The 17,914-nt window shown below is 41.4% G+C and overlaps 1 long non-coding RNA gene across 1 annotated transcript in view; it reads right to left on the bottom strand.

The window, feature by feature from the left end:
- Positions 1-14,798, bottom strand: part of LOC121957084 — a 63,060-nt gene extending 48,262 nt beyond the window's left edge. The window contains exon 1 of the long non-coding RNA XR_006106734.1: positions 13,314-14,798. This is a non-coding gene — a long non-coding RNA (uncharacterized LOC121957084). The remainder of the gene's footprint in view (positions 1-13,313) is intronic.
- Between the last annotated feature and the right edge of the window lie 3,116 nt (positions 14,799-17,914).

Here is a 17,914-nt window from a genome sequence, read left to right on the forward strand (position 1 = left end):
CTCAGTTATATTAACAGTTATCAGTCATCAATGTCACTGTGACAGGCGTCTGTCTCACTCCAGCATCGTTACAACATCACACAGGGCAATAAAACTCTGGCGGGTGATTAGCACGGTGGCCTGACACAGCGTGCACACACTCACTTACACACACACTGAAGTATAAACATTACACAATCACACCAAACATACGAGCAGCTTCAGCTAATTAAGACCATGCTGCCTTTTAATGCCTGTTTATATCTGACTCTTAAATGAATGCTGCCCCCGGAGCTCCTTCCAAAACAGCTCAGTCGCAAAACGGAGGAAAGGAGGTGATAGGGAAGGTGGGATGAAAATTACAGTAGGAAGGGGACTGGCAAATCATTTTGCCCTGCAATGCCCCACGGCACACAAAAACCAAAGGTTAAAACAGTTCATTGTTGATTGGAAAAGCAGTTTAACTGCAGGGTGATATCCATATATTTTAAACCAAACTTTTAAAATCAAACCCTCTCTTAAGATGATTAAAGAAATCTGCACCGGGACAATATGAGTAAGCAAGACATTTGAGGCATAAAGATTATCAAATGTGCCGCACTGTTCCCATTTCTTTGATCTTCGTAATTTTGTGAACGCGAGTGAGCGAACGGGAACTTTAATACCTCTCAATCAGAACCATGTGGGGCTTTATTGGTGTGCTGCTGCCATTCTTGCTGCCTTGGCGGGCATGAAGGACACAGAGACCCAGGGGGCAGAGGGACTGGCCATCGCTAGCTCACGTCGTTAAAGTCGATAAGCTGGCAGCTGGCAGGAGGGAAACTTGCCATCCACCAGGTCCCTGACCACTTCACTCACATTTTCCAAAACCTTTTCTCAATCGGCTCTCCGCCTCTTCTCCCCCGGTTCCACCAGATTTCGTCCTCCAGAGCGCAGGCCAGTCGGTCTGATGCATGGCGCCACACTTATGGAAAGGGTTTGGAAAAGTCCGACCTCACCCTAGCAGCCTTTGCCCTGTCCTCAAGGCCACCAGGCGTTACACCAAGCCTCCGAGTAGCAGTAAACATGTGAAACCAGCTACTTTCACATACCTCCCTGCCTTTACAGGCCGCACAGTGCACATAACGCACAGTTTATCCAGATTTTAGAAATGTCACAGTTGTACAAGTAATTATATTAGGAGGTGGATTAACCATTTTAATATGCACAGATTGGGTTTGGATTTCAAGTTGCAGCTTGTATGGACTTGGGGATTAATCGAGAAGGTGGCACAGGCATATGTAAGAGTGTGTGAGAGGGAGAGACAGATGTCTGGAAGAGGCGAGGTTGGCAAAGTTTACAGTGGAGGAGTGCAGGCTTTGTAAACGGAATGGAGGAACACACACAAACATACGTACCCACCTCACACAAACTCCCCTCCTAGCACTGCAATGAAACCAGAGCTTACAACAACCGCTCACCACTTCTAATGTCCTCCATGGGTGTATAAGTTGGTGTATGTGAATGCATGCACATGCGTGTACACCAGCTTCGCTACAAGTCTTGCTCCAGACTCTGCAGCTGCCCACGCCCCAATGCACATGCACCCCAGTTAGGCCGCAACCAATTGAAAGCTGCAGACCCAACTGGGGGTTAGCAACAGAGGGGAAGATGTAGTTATTCAATTTCATTGTGCTAGGATTTCCCCTGTTTCTAATTGAGGTGATGCCAATGTTACCCAGTGTTACATTGGAGGTTACCCAGTGTGTTGAGTGTAAAAGGGTGGGAGTGCTACATACGTTAAGAAGGAGCTGCTGCTGCTGCTGCTACTAAAAAAGCCCAATTAATGTCAACCACAGGGAGCAAAGACGCAGGGCCATAAGAAATAGTTACATAAAAAGGCTCAAGTAATGCTTCAAAGTGCTGCTGCAAAAAAAGTGGTTAATGCAACAGCCAGCAAATGCATTCTGAGGTTTTGAAATGTGAAAAATGCAGCTAATGAACAAATGTTTTCCTAAAGTCTTGCAAAGTACAGAAAGCCGGTGTAGATGATTAACTTGACCGGCAGACATCGACTAGACAGATAAACACTTCCTCCTTTGTATCTCCACTGAAGCGCCACCTTGACTTGCTCACTCTGCCCGCCCTGCCATGCCTCGACATACTGTCGGCTATAAACAACAGCTTGGGAAAAACATGGAAGTCTTCCCTCAAGGCAAGAGCTCCCACAGTACCTGCCTGCCTTGGACACGTCTGGTCAGGTTCTCAGCCTCGGCTAGCTCGCGGTAGCTGTTATCAAAAGCTGCTGAAGGATTTAGATGATCGATTATTATGAAGAGATGAGGAATTTTAGAAAACTTAGAAGAGATGGAGATGATAAAGCAGCTGGGAGCAGTGTTGCAACCATTGACTTCTGTTGTGGGTTAGCAATTGTCATTCCGAATATGAATGAGATCTGACGCAGGTGCTAATGTCAACAAGCTCTCCACAAAGACAAGCTTGCACTTTCACTGAGAATAAATACAAAAAAAAAAGAGAAAAAAAAAAGAAAGAGAACAGACGCAGAGGCAAATAGCAGCCAGCACCTCTGATAAGACCACAGTTTGGATTTGATTTTGGTTTTGGTCAGAAAGGAAGGTAGATAAGAGGGATCCGGAGGAATTGCACACAGAGTATGAAATATTACAAAGGTTATGCAGAAGGCTGTGTGTGCATGCCTTTCTGTGTGTGTGCACACAGCCAGCTCTTCAAGGTGGCTAAAGTCCCCTTAGTGACAAACCCAAAAGGAGCAAACTGATTAGCTGTAGATTACGGACAAGTTGACATACACTAGTACCACTGAAAGAGGTGTGGCTATGTGCGTAAAGTACACACATAATTTACTGACACACAAATACACTAAACCTATACCTTAAAGGGAAACACCACCTAAATGAAGAATTCCAAAATGTTGTTCCCATGGCCTCGAAAAGTTCAATCAACATGTGTGGAAATGAGCTACTTTCTCTAAAAGCCACAAACCAGAGAAGTCTCAAACTTATGGGAGTTGCTCCATGGACAACGAATTAATGGGAGATTTTGTGGACCAACAGAATGTTTGTTTTCTTTTTTTAATCTCCAAATGAGTTTAATTCTGTTGTGTTCTCAGTCCCGAAACAGAAAATCCACCCATATAGTCAGGACATTCCCCTGGGTGCTCTGAGTGTCACCTAGGATATCTTTCTGAATTCATTATTAAAGGAGCAGCTCCACACTTTATATTTGATGACATCATAAATTTGAGGTTTAGCGTTCTTGGGTTTGGGAGTTTATTACATGATTAAAAAGTAGGGAAAAACCTCTGGGAAACTATAATCTTATTATTATATATTTGAAATTATGTTACAGAAAAAAAATCTTTATTTTGACCACTTTCTTAGGGTCATTTTTGTCCGCTTCTTCTGTTTCTTTTTTTGCTTATTCTTAGGTAAATTTCATGTAACATTTTATTTATATTTCATGTTGTTTTTTTATTTTTTTAATGTTGCTCATTTCCTTCTTCCACCAATTTTGAAAGAAATCCAGTAAATATGATCAGGTTTCAAAATGTTAATATTCCCGACTGCACGTGTGCACACATGAAGTGCAGCGTGGATGCACAACTGTGTGAGGTGAAACAATTTGTATTAAACATGAATGTGCACACGGTTACAGCTGAACGATTCAGCTACGATTGCAACTTTTTCCCATGACTGTTTCCCATGATCTCCATCTGACAGGAACCTGAAAGACTACATACTCTGAAATCTGATTTGCTGAACACAAATTGATCGCCGTTCAACAATGCAGGGCACACACTGACAGGAAACAGAAGACTAGGCCCTCCAAAAAACAGAGCTCTTAAAAAAAAAGGAGATTCATTCAGAAGAGTGGAATCAGGAGCAGATGAATTGAAACTGTCATATTTCCACAGAAGATATGAAGAGTTGAATTTGCAGTAAAGAGCTAGACACATAAAAAAAAGTTTTTGCAAGTTTTACAAGTTCTACCACATGCATAAAACAATGAACAACAATAATTACGAAATATCACTTAGGCTTGCACATTATGTGCTCAACTAAGACACACATACAGAACATCTGTGGGAACTAAACTGTAAGCCGCATTATACTTGCACTATTACTGTCACCCAAACATAAGCTGCCCCACCTGTTCTTCACCTTGTCACCTGTATCTTTCTCTCATTCAGTCTCATTTGGTAAGGTCGGAAGCCAGAGGCCTTGCCAAGTTTCCGTATCATTATTCAAACAGTCAGACTGGTTGCTGATGGTTGTCACTGATGTTTTACATTGCTATTCAGCTGCACTACCCTACATTTAAAATTACATCTCCAACTTTGCCGAAAACATTCTTTATTTTTGTTTTTTTATTACTTTGAACAATCAACATGAAGTGCTCCACAATGGCTGGCTCTGCTGGTTCAACAGCATTTCAACTTGTAAGACCGGGAAAGGGTTGGGAGCGACAGATGTACAGAGTGAACAGTTGGTTTTATTGAAGTTCACTCGGGGTTTATCAGTGTCGGTACACACAGAGGCACATGGCCACTTTGATCTTCAAAGGGAGATGAGCTGGAATGAGGGGCAATAAGAAGATAATAATGCCAATCTACATCCATTACTCTATAGATCACAGGGTTACCCCGACATGCAAAGCAGCTTTTACTTTCAAAAGGGGAACTGTATTTCATGTTACCACATTGCCATCTAGTGATCACACATGAAACTGAGCTTTTGTCCACTCGGAAAACTTTTAGACGTGCTTACTGTGCTAAGACACTGGCAGCTTCACTTTGCTTACTGATTTTAAAAGCAAACATATTGAAAAACAAGTCCAAAAATGAATGTGTGACGCAACTTTTAGCAAAGCAACATGGATTTCTCCTGCAGCAGATTTAACATCACTGTGGATATCTGAGGAAACAGAAGTAGAACACCTCACTGTAGAAGACTGCCTGTTCACATTCTTATGCAAGAGCGACACCTTGTGGGTAATATAGTCAACTGTACTGCACTAATTTTACACAGACCAAGACAAGAATGAAGCTGTGTTTTATGCATTCAGGAGCCAAGGGCAGAAAAAAGGCAGGCGGGTAAAGTACCAGAACATGGTTGTAATTGTCTAAGTTTGTACCCACTACAATTTGAAACAGAAGAAAACCTTTCAGTGACACTGAGGAATTAGCATTGTATTTGACAACCAGCCACCCAACTTGTATCGAACTATACAGTAGTAAGTAAAGAGTGGACTCCTCCAGTCTGTTTGTGGAGGGATCAAAGTCTGACCTCTAGTGGTGTTTGAAGAAAGTGACATGCTTTTGTAGCTTAAAGGTCAGCTGTGTTGTTTATGGACATTCACTTTGGATTGCTGTTTTTGTGTTAATTTAATTAGTATTCATCATTCTTAACATCAAAACAATTTTTAGGTATTTCATAAACTGACCCATCTTGCAAAGAAACACATAACTCTACCCAAAATACAAATATAACAGTGGTATAGATGTTATTTTTATTTCTGGACCTGTTTTAATCTTCTGTTTATGTTTAACTTGAGCTGATTACTTTCTATTTTTAGTATAACTGGAAATGCATAAAATACATCTTTTAGCCTGATAATTCTTTCCCCGACTTGTTCTGTAGACTTGTTCTTTTCTTCGTTGAAGAAAAAACAAGTCTACTTGACTACACATCCTGTTTATATAATGTGTTTAATTCTTTTAAAAATACAGATAGGTTTGAACATTAAAAGAAAACATGAGGCCAAAGTTGTCTGATATTTCATACATCAGCTTTGCAAAAACTCAGACTAAAAGCAGATTTTTCCTTAAAAAAAAGAGGGTATTTTCTGCAGATACTCTACTGCCTACATGGATTTTTTTATTTATTATTTTTTGTGTGTGTGTTAGGAACATCTGAGCATGTACTCGCAAAGTTCTTAGGTGAGGTGAGAGTTTTTTGAAAAAGGCAGCGACCTGGGGCCACGAGCAGAAAGCAAATGTCGCGACGTGACACAGCAAACGAGACTGAATCTGGGGTTGGCTTCTACTTTCACTTTTGAAACTGTGATGAACTGCCAACCTGCCCAGCATGTAACCCGCATCTTGTCAGATGGGATCGACTACAACTCACCGCTACCCTGAATAGTAACAGCAGTTACAGATAATAGATGGATCACTAGAAGACAACAATGTAAATTTAGCTTGAAAAGGGAGGAATTTCTATTATATTCCGAGTAGCCATGATCTGTTATTTAGATTTAGATTCAGAATCAGAATTGTTTAATAGCCAAGTAACTTTGTATTTATTCGAAATTTGACTTGGTGATGATTTGGTGCATAACATTTAAACAGTGCAATATAGACATGATATACAATTTCTTTAAAAATAATTATTACTTTTTTTAATATAAATATAATTTATTATTTTTCAGTTATTTTTTAAAATAAAAATCTTAAATAAGTATTATCCAAATTACTGTCCAGGGGATGTAAAAGTTCACAGTGTTGTACATTTAATATAAATATGGAATGTTTATTTTCTATATTACTTTGTATAATGACATTAGGGCATAAGTGACAATGTTTACAGCTTTTTAATGCACTTATTATTGTGTTTATTGTTTTTGTCAACTAAAACAGCCTGCTTGGGAAAAAAAAAATCCTCATGTCCTGACTAAGGTTGCCAGTTAGCACCACAGAGCTTCAGTGGCCAGAAGAGGAAATACAGCCCAGAAAACTACTGTTCTGTTATCGCTCTAATCCACAGGGGTGCAGCAGAGTCTAACAAATGCACAGCCCAAAACTCAACCGCAGACTGCACTACAACACAGCCCCTGTCTCTAAATGACATTTCTTCTACAAAGTAAAGATTTCATAAGATAAGATGTCATAAAACCCATCGGCTAGTCATAACATTTTAATCCCATCAAAGGTGACACAAATCCAATGAGCCACAGCCCACAGAGGAGCATGAATGTCCTTTTTTCGCCCCGCCCGTTAAATGAGTGATGCCCTGTGATGACAGCCTGACGTCTGGACTGCCTCCAGTTGATGTAGCTGTCATTACAGCACTTTGGCTCTGTATGCTTATCTGCGCCTCTGGTCAGGGACACTGACAGCCACTTCCACAGCATGTCTGTCAGAGGCCTACTGTGAAAACTTGGCCAAACACAGGCCTACTGGAAGAGCATCTGCCTCCCAGTCACCCAGCTTACAGCTTTATGTGACATGATTATCCGTGTGCTCCTCTTAAATGTCAGGACACTTAATCCAACTTAATTGCACTTTTTTTGTGGAGAGGAGTGTTAACGCCACCTCATTCAATCTCCTTTAACACAAAGCAAAGAAAAACAGACACGCACTAAAGGCTGTCAGCGTGCGTCACACGGATCTCCCACACAAGCGCAGGATTTAACGCACACATACACAGTCATCTGAGGAGCCTGGTGGTCCGCCGTGTCCCGGGGAGGTCACACAGGAAATTTCACGCTCCTCTTCACACTGAAAATGTCTCCTTTATCCTCCCCAACTGAGGACGAAAGAAAAGGGAGGAGGAGGAGTGAAAGAGTGGATCGAATGAAAAAAAAAAAAAGCCCTCAATGAGGATGGCTTACTTGTATAGGTGTGACTCGTTGAAACGCAGTGGCGTTGCTGTGGCGACCCACACCCCGGCAAAGTAAAGGCCGAATATGGTCACAGGTTTGGTGGAATGTGACATTTGTAAGAGGGGAACACAAAGGAAGGAATTTTCCCTCCAAAACCAGAGCGTGAAAAGAACAAGTGAGGTCGCTTTGAGAGGAAACAGGAGGAGGAATGTTTGCTATTTAAAGATTGCAAAATCACTGACTTTCTTTTTCGCACCAGGGCAGGTCGAGGGGACACCTAAAGATCCTCCACCATACACCTGGAGCCTCCATTGGAACACACATGCAAAAAAACATCTGTGGTGCTAATTGACAACCTTAATGAGGACATAAGGGAAACTGTAAACAATGTCACGTATGCCCTTATTTCACCACCCAAAGAAATATAGAAAACACGCATTCCAAGTTGATATTAAAGGTGAACTTTTACATCCCCTGGAAAAAAAAAAAAATATATATTTTCTTATGATTTTTTTTTCTTCTTGTGTTTTTTATTATTTAAACTAAAATGTTGTCATAATAATTTTAAAAAAATCATCAAAAATAAACTATATTATGTCTATATATTTCTGCACTGTGTTTAAATATTATGAAAAACAAAATTAATTCACTTTCACCACATTGTGCGTGTGCAGTAAACCCTGTGCTACAATTTCAGCCTGTTCTTAGCATCTCTTATTAACTACTCCTGTGCAGATCCACAGTAGTGAGGTGGGTGGTGCACGCAGCCTTCCTGTGGCTGAGAGCAGTTTGAATGGTGTGCTGTCTGTCTGTTGCCGGGCCGACAGAGATGCCCCTGTGCTGCACTGTGCGTCTGTTTGCTCTGTGTGTGTCGAGGGGCGTGTTGGCGGGGAAAAGAGCCTGTCCTCCGCCCATCTTCCTTTCACCTTTCTGCACTCTCCATCTCCCCAATGCCCTCATTCTTCTGTATCCCTGTTCAGTTCAGTGCTTACACAGGAGGTCAAGGACAGAAGGGGTAGAAGGACTTAAGTAAAAGCGTGGTGGGCCATACCAGAGGGAGTTCAGCTAAAAAAAAGCTCTAAACACCAGGTGCACAGGGAGCTTTATCAAAGCTTTAAGTGTCGCACCCAGAGGCATCACTTCTGAAGAATCCCCCACTCATGTTCACCACTTCCTCTAGGGCACCCTGCCACACTCTAACTCAAGCTGTCTGTCTCTCTCAGCCCTCCACTTCCTGATAACTCCCAAAGCAGGATAACACACACATACACATACTGAACACACACACGCCACCCTCGACGTGAATTGCGGTTTCCCTGTAGGAAATCAGCAATCTGCTGCCATTACTCAACCAGCATTTACTCCTCCTCTCTCCTCCCCTCTCCCATCTATGTCTTCAAACAAAGCATCTCTCCCCTCATGAGCATCATTAGAGAGGAGACAATTGTTGGCGGGCCAGTTGGAGGAAAGCACCACACAGACTGTGGCAACAGGCCAGAGGAAAACACAAAATAGCTAATTAGTCTGAAGCAGTGGGTCTGGTGTCATAGCATCACACTGGTCTATAGCTTTGTGTAGCGTGCTACACAATTGTGTATTACTGAAGGCACTTGCTCTATGATGGAAGGATTGGACACCTCTTTTTTGCATTTTGAAGTAAAAGGTCTTAAAGTGAATACATGCTGTGCATTTATGTATAAAATTTCAAATTCTGAGAAGCTGGCTGCTCAATAGGATTTAATACTTTTTAAGACCTTTTAAATGCCACATGTAATGAAATTTAAGACTAATTTACAGTAGTAGCTGAAGGAAAGAAATCATGAACTGACATTAATTACTCAAGTAACGGGAGAATTTTGCCTAATATTTATTGTGACATAAAACGTGACTTTTTGGTGATGTTAATGCAGTTTTTACAATGCAATGTCAGAAAAACAATTCTTAAAAGTCATACTTCCTATGTCTTAGCATTTTAAGACTTTTCAAAGACTAATTTAAGACATTTTAATAACAATTGAGGTTGTCATTTTGGATCAATGTATTCAATACCTTTAAAGTCTTAAAGGATCTGCAGTAACCCTGAATATTGATTTTGTGCCATATCAGTAATAAATTTGCCTCCATTTCTTGCACATGTTCCTTGAGAATCTATCCCAAATCTTGCAGCTAAGAGAACATCACAAATGTAGGGAAAATCGCCAAGGCGCTGAGGAAAAAAACACAAAAAAAAAAACACTTTACACAGTGCTTCCAGCTTTTCAAAACCTCTCTCCTTCTCCCTCTCTCTCACACACACATAAACACATAGGCACAAACACATACACCTCGAAACAAAGGTGCCATTTTACTCAGGAAGGGTCAGCAGTTCTCTCCATCAGACAGGGGCTTGTTCTTGGTCAGAGGCTGCTGCCCAATCTCAGGCCACCCTCCCCTGGCTCCACCGGCCCCCTCTGGCCCCCCTCTGGCCCCCACCACCCCGGAGACAAGCTCCCCATTGTTCGTGCACTACTAATAAATGACAGTTCTCCTGTTCAGACAAACTTTAGAGCCCATTCTAAACACACACACACACACACACACAAGCTGAGTGTAAATGGTGCTCTATATGAAAAGGACACACAACAGCTTGATATTTCTCATGGAGCTCATTAAAAGGTTATCTGACACTAATGATGGAAGGATATTTTCCTGCGATTTGAGCTGCGTGCCCCGCAGACCTGATGAGGTAACGCTGAGGGCACATTTTGCTGTAAAAACAAGGCGTCAATAATACGTAATAAATGTTTCTTTCGCTTTCCATTTCTCTCAAGTGGGCAAAAACGGTCATGACATCGGTTCACCGTTAGGTCAAACTGCTCAGTCTGCGTTGTCACCTGTGTGCAGTGTCTCACACACACACACACACACACACACACACACACACACACACACACACACACACACACACACACACACACACACACACACACACACACACATGCCAGATACTGGGCTCTACCAAGGCCAAGGACCTGAGGTGAGCCTGGAGTTTAGACATGATAAATCACCACTCAACTTAAGCTCATAAACACATCATTAACACGCTCGACCACAGCAACTCGATCTGTTTACCTTAACCACTGTGCTGGGGACTATCGCTCTCTAGCAGGCCTGTATTAGCACGCCTGGGGGCCTGATGCACATGTCTATCACTGAGGCCAGCCAGGTCCAGCTCTGCGCCACAACTTGGTGGTGCTGCTTCACCGTGTCTCAACGCCATATGAGGTAATTTTCCAATATTTTGGACTCTCAAAGTAGGTTTTTAACTTCAAGGAGCCAATATAAGTTCCTTTTTCCCCCTTCAAAGGGGTTTTTAGGGGAGTTTTTCCCCTATATGCTGTGAGGGTCCAAAGACAGAGGGATATGTTATGTTGTTAACCCACTTATGATTTTTGACATTTTTGAAAATCAAATTCAAATTGAACTGAATTACTATTTGTACAGCCCTTTGGGACTGGTTTTGTGATTGGGCTACAATGACCTTTGACTTGACTGAGCACTGTGGGTTGCCTTTAAGTATGCAGTGTGCTCTATAAATAAATTTGCCTTGTCTATAGAATTCCTGCATAGTGTGAAAAGTCTGTGTTACCTGATTTGTCCAGGTGTATTATTAAAGTCATGGAAACTTGTGTAAATCAGTTTAAAACTTGTGGAAAAAATGCCCAAACTGAAGGTGTGAGGAGCTCTGGTATTATTATTATTGTATATCATTGTGTTTTAATTTCTTACAGATGACAATGTAGCCAATTCTGAGCTGCACGTGATGAGAAAGTTCCTAGGAAATGTTGAGCGGCATAAATACGGGGTTGTTAAGTGAGTCTGACCCTGGTGTGTATATGGCTCTCTACTGCGGTTCACCACAAGCATATCATATGACAGCTCAGCCAGCACACTCAGCCCTGTGAGAAAGCAAATTCTTGCTTTGCTATCCTCAGTTCTCCACCAAGACATAAACAAAAGTATCCAAAAAGAAGTGCTTGCGTTGAAATATTCTGTCTGCTTTGATGTGTGCGTGAGAGAAGCGGGTGTGTGAGAGCACACGGGTGTATCTGCTTCCACAGCAGCACAGGGGTGATGCTAGCTGTGTGCAGGACAGATGCTGGGGCAAGCCGGGGTCACGTCAAAAGATATGCTCCCGCTCCGCTGTTCAAACCACAAAAGGAGGAGGAGGAAGAAGAAGAGGCAGAAGTTGTGAGAAGAGGAGTAAAAAAAAAAAAAAAAAAAGCCCCAGTGTTTAGTCAAGGCCTGCTCACTGACACAAAGTCTGTCTTTGTCTGCCTCCCAGGGTGCCAGATAAAGGAATTCTTGTGTGTCGGGGGCTCTGACCGAGTTTATTTGACACTTCAGCTCCTTTTGTGAAGCAAGTGTCCCACCGTCAATGCTGGCCATGAGAGTCACTTGGCATTAGACAGAGGGTCCCTCTTCAGTGGAGAAAGGGGGTCTTGTTTGGAGAAGATTTTTAATGGAGGGGGTGTGTGTGTGTGTGTGTGTGTGTGTGTGTGTGTGTGTGCGTGTGTGCGTGGGGTCGGGGGGGGCTCGGTCTGTGCACTGCGCTGTATACAGACATATAGTGGGGCTCTGTCCCCTGCCCCGACAATAGCTGGAATTCTTCATTGCTAAGGAAGTATTGAGGAGTGAGAGTTGAAGGGGTGGAGGAAGAGGAAGAGGAAGAGGAAGGTGGAAGCTCCATTAGATAACTTGCATGGACACACTATAGATGCCATTATGTTGCATGCACAACAGGTACAACTGAACGCATCACATGCACCTGCAAGTCGCACTCAAACTTAAGAATCTGCACATCATCCAAATCATTCTGTGTATTCGCCAAAGCTTAAGGTTGGTCTCTTCTACATGCCATGTGCCACTCCTGACAGCCGCTTCACATGTGGGCACAGCTCTGGAGACAGATTTACTCTCACCTGAATGGACTCACTGTTGGAGAAGTGGGTGGACTGCATGGTCACTGTACCCACACTGTTAGTTTGCTTTGCTGCACCTGGTCTTTCACAAGTTATGACAGGTCCTGGCTCTGTGAATGGTCTGCGGACACCTGGCACTGCAGGTGTAAGGCCACATCGGGATATAAAGGTCTCGATTTGAAAATTCAGTGAGTCTGACATTTAACTAAATCACTCAACTGAGTCACTTTTGAGGGTGAAAGATGTTCGCGCAATGAACCCAGAGAATAACGGAGCAGTGTGAGAGCATTTCTGAACAGGTGAACTTGAACATGTGGAACAGATCAGGGCGTTTTCTATCAAACACGCCCCCCTCCATAGACTCAGATCAGACCCTAGCTTGCTAAGAGTTGTCCTGAGGAGCCCCATGTGAGAGGAGTTTGATTGTCAGGTGTAATTTGGTATTGAAGATGTAGGCCAAATGGGTGTGTAGGAAGATAATGACAGAACCTTTGGTCAAAACAGCCATTGTCGGACTTTTTTTTTTTTTTTTCCATATTTTGTTTGTGAAATAATAGCCAGTAATACTGAGTTATTCCTAACTGGGACCCCTTTGGAAAACCACATAATGCACTAACTAAGCTGCAGGTCTCAAACTAAAATAATAAAATAAATAAATAGTGGCATCGTGAATGTCTGACACACATTAAGTCAAATTATAACATTTCACTTCCTAAAAGATATCAGTAGTAGGTAAAAAAAATATTTTCTCACCTGCTGGATGAGATGTCATTATCCAAACTGCTTGACGTCTGCTGAGCATCGATTTCAAAATATAATCCAGGATATTCCATTCCTTGTGCCAAAATCCACAGCGACAAATATCGATTTCCAAAATCATGGTACTGCCCATCTATGACACTGGCCACACGCGCTAAGTATCCCAAGAGACTCGTCTGTCCTGCAAACGACTTGTCCAGCAACAGGACTTGGGCAGCAGGAGAAATGGACACCACTCATCCCGTGTGAGAAGCAGTATTTCCTCATATCCAACAGGACGAGTCACTGCTAAAGAGTTAAATCCATCGGCTGTCGCCATCATAAAGCTTTGCCAATAATAATCATAATAATAAAATAATAATAATAATAATAACTCCTCCACGTGTGTCAGTGTTGTAACGACAGCGCTTAATCCTTTATATGCGTCCAAAGTATCCTTGCGTAAAGCGATCGCCGCTTTGGTTTTCAATCGAATCCATCAGTGTTGATTATTTCCAATAAGCGATAAAAGCAGCGGGTTCTTCCTTGAGGTCCAGCGCTGTGATGGTGTCTCTGCTGGAGCTCCAAGCAGCGTCTCTGTAGCCGATACGGTGCGCTCCTGTGGAGAGCTTGAGCCGCAATGAGCCATAGTTGGAGCAGAGCAGCGCAGCACATGCTGCTCCCAGGCAACGTAGGCGCGCAAGGCATGATGGTAGGTTGAGTTTATATCGTGGCTACTGCCAAATATTTGCGAACACGAGTTTAATGCGAGATCAAAAATTTTGAAAATGGCGAAAGAGAAAATATATACACTGAATGTTAGCATATATGGGGTGATATTGATATAATTTAATATGCTGGCTGTTATAGAAAGCAGTGTGATTAATTTTGCTTACACTGGAGGGCAAAATGTGTCTACTTATTACACTTTAAAAAAACAAAAAAAAAAAAACTACATTAACATAGATTAAATCAACCCTGTTCACACGGGCCGATTGTGAGATGTGAGATGGGCCCCAACACCTCTCCAACATGGGAGCTTTCCCATGGTTTTTGCATAGTTTCATTTTTGTTTGTTTGTTTCTTGTTTTTTTTTTTTTTTTTTGGTTTTGTGTCTTTTATGACACTTTAGGATTAGGGTGTCTTTTAATGTTGTTTTAGTCATTACTAGTCATCTTTGTGGTTCTATGTCATTTTGTAGTTGTTTGAGTCTCTTTGAGGTCGTTTTGTGTCTTTTTAAGATCATTTTGTGCATTTTTGGACATTTCCTGTCACTTTGTACTCATTTTGTGAAATCTTGTTATTGTTTTGTCTGTTTCTGAGGTTATTTTGTGTCTCTTTGCAGTTCCATTGCATCTCTTTTGCTCTTTTTGTATCTATTTGTGGTCATTCCGAGTCTCTTCCCGGTCCTTACCTTTAAAAAGACATTTTGCAGGTGAAGGCCAGGGGGGCCACTGACACTTTGGGTCCCTGGGCTTGTGCCCTGTAGGCCCATACAGTAGTCCATCCATGCCTGTTAATAAAAAAGTGCTACTGGAATTATCAATCATTTGAGCATTTGAGGTTGTTTTTGTTGTTGCCATTTTTTGTTTGTTTCTTTGTTTTGTTTTTTGAATCTTAATCATTTGAGTTTTGATGATTTTATTTATTGTTATTATTAAATCCATCTTTTAGCCAGACTCACAGTCCATTAAAAAACATACAACACAAATAAGGTAAAATATATACACCAAAAGAAAAAAAAATAGCATGATTATTATTATTATTATTATTATTATTATTATTATTATTATTATTATTATTATTTGCATCTGGCAAATCACTTATTATGTCATGAAAATAGGCTGTTATAATCTTGCTGCTATCACTCATCAGCTGTCAGTTTGATCGCAGGTTTGCGTGTGAGCTCTGTGTGAGCAGTGTGAGTGAGTAATAATGATCTTCTGTCGCTGTGCAGAGATACAGGGATGTCGGTGCCTTGAATCACCTTCCCATGAATGAATCTCTTGTCTTTCTTACCTCACTTTCATGTCCTAACCACCTCCAGGCTTGCTTGTATTTCTGGGATGATAGCTTCCCTTAAAGCTCAAAACAAGAAGTGGATTCCTCGGACCGGAGTGCAGCCTCGAACACTAAAATTAGAACAGAAATGAACTTGAATTTAATTTTCAGTCATTAAATGTAACAGAACAAAAAAAAAAAACCTCAAGGTGATTTTAGACATCATTTATGGGTTTGTCATGTGTTAGACTGTGTAGAGGGAAATGAAAAAGATTACATATGTCATTTTAAATTCCGCTGGAACATTATGTATGACTGTAAATTATGGTATTAACTTTGATGATGATGGCTAAAAGTTATCAAAAAGAACACATTATGAATATATGTGGGCACACTTTGACTTAAACAGATGATCCTCATCTAAGAAATCGACCTTCTTTTTTCGCCATAGAATGTACAACAAACTACATTGTATCATCCTATAGTTTACATGTATGCAGGAATATAGATCTTTTGAATTTCTGCCAAAAATGACCAAATAAATAAAGTTAAAGTGGCTTTACCCTCCACTCCACCACTGCTGCTGATCTCCAATCACAGGCCACAGTGTGTGTTACACTCTCAGCAGGTGAAGCTCCACTCCACCTTTTCCTTTAATCCCCATTTGGCCGCGCTCCAGTGCAATCCTGGAGTACCTGAATTGCACGCGATTCTGTCAATTGCAGGTACTTGATGGCTTTCTTGTGTGCCGGGGTTGAAAAGTTGCTGGAGGTTTGCGCACACAGCATTGCGTGACTAGAGCTGGGGATGAAAACACAAAGACATTGTTTTCAGTGATCAAACCCCCTTTATAGTAACTCAACAGCATTCCTGTCTCGCATTCCTAAGCCACCGCTGCTGTGTGAAGGTTTTTTTTTCCTTTTGAGAAAAAAGAAAGAAAGGAAAGGAAGGTTACACATTTTTATCTGGTTCACTGTGTTGACCTCGCTTCTTGCACAAAAGCTGTTCTGCACCCTTGGCTCATTAATCATTAATCAAGGCTGAATTAAAGCATTAGCGGAGGCAATTATCTTGCAGAGGTAATTAAGAGGGAATGATCTCTTATCTAGAATGATGTGATGAATGTAAACAACAGCGGTGGTGGTTCCTCATACTTTCATGCACAGCAATCACAACCAGTGACAAATAAAAAATGCATTACTTCTCAATGTGTGTATGTCTGTCTGCTGCCTTGTACGTGAGTGTGCAAGTGCATCCTCCCCCTCAATGTCTCTACTCACGCCAGTATGTGTCTCTAGGTATGTGCTAATGTGCACACAAATGTTTTCCAGATTGGTGTGACATGGATAATCATATCCAGAGAGCACAAAACTATTCTGAACGCTGCTCACAGATGGGAGGAAAAGGAGGAATGCATCAGAGAATCCAGGGGAAACAAGGCCGAGCAAGTGGAGGGAACATATTTTCAAGCAGTTCTAAACAAATTGTTTTTTGTTTTAGATCTTAATTTCAAAGTTGACGTATAAAATGGGAGAATAACAACAAAATATAAGTAAGAAAAATACCAGAATACACATTAGAATATATACAGTAAAGAACGTAAGTATTTCATAATCAAAAAGAAGTGGGAATACTTATCAAATTCTAGCCTCCCTTTTTTTTATTTTATAAAAAAAAAAAACTTAATTTCAAACATAAATAGTCCCAATAGCTGCCCCAGTATCCACCAAATGCATCTCGATCAAATCAAGTATTAAATATTCTAGACAAACAAGAACAGATCAATCTGAATAACACACACACACACACACAGCAAAAACTGTTCTGCCAGCTCACATAGCTTCAATATGTTGCCTATAAAAAAAACAATACAGCTGTTCCATAAACTAACCCATTTGACTGTAATACAATGATATTTAGCATTAATCCTCACTAATTGTTTCTTGAACAAACAAACACACATATCAAGAAGCACAACTGTAATACGTATGATGCAGGAATAAAAAAAAAAATGCATGTGTGGAAGAGGCCATACAAGCGGCACAGTGATCACCTGGTGCTGGTGAAACAAATCTAATATTTACTGGAAGCAATGACCTCTACGACTTCTGCTTTCAACATACAAAACATAGAGAGGAGGACAATGGAGTCAGTCATATCTCCAGTGTGTGCTCTGAGAGTGATTAAGACTAGAGGACATTCATTACTGGCCCAGCTCAGACAGAGAGGGGCTTCAGAGCAGAGCTCTTGTGTTGGACTGTTTGGATGTCCTATCCCCTTGTATCTCTTTGACTACCTCCAACACAAGGCTCTATTCAACCAGACTGGGAACAAATGTTTCCTTATGTGGCTCTGAGTGCCCGAGCTCCAGCGACAGGATCGAGAGCAAGAGCGTTTGAGACCGAAAGACAGAGAAGGTTACAATAATACCGTCACTACCTCCTCAGCCCATCTTTTAGTATGATGTGCATTAATAAGAGGGGGTGGAATGATGTGGAAACCAAAGGGTAGATGAGAAATGAAGAGTATTTCCAGTGGTGGAAGAAGTATTCGGATCCTTTACTTAAGTACTAAGGCCCACCCTGTGAAAATACTCTGTTACAAGTAAAAGTCCT

Source organism: Plectropomus leopardus, chromosome 17 (genome assembly GCF_008729295.1).
Source record: "Plectropomus leopardus isolate mb chromosome 17, YSFRI_Pleo_2.0, whole genome shotgun sequence".
Classification (NCBI taxonomy): domain Eukaryota; kingdom Metazoa; phylum Chordata; class Actinopteri; order Perciformes; family Serranidae; genus Plectropomus; species Plectropomus leopardus.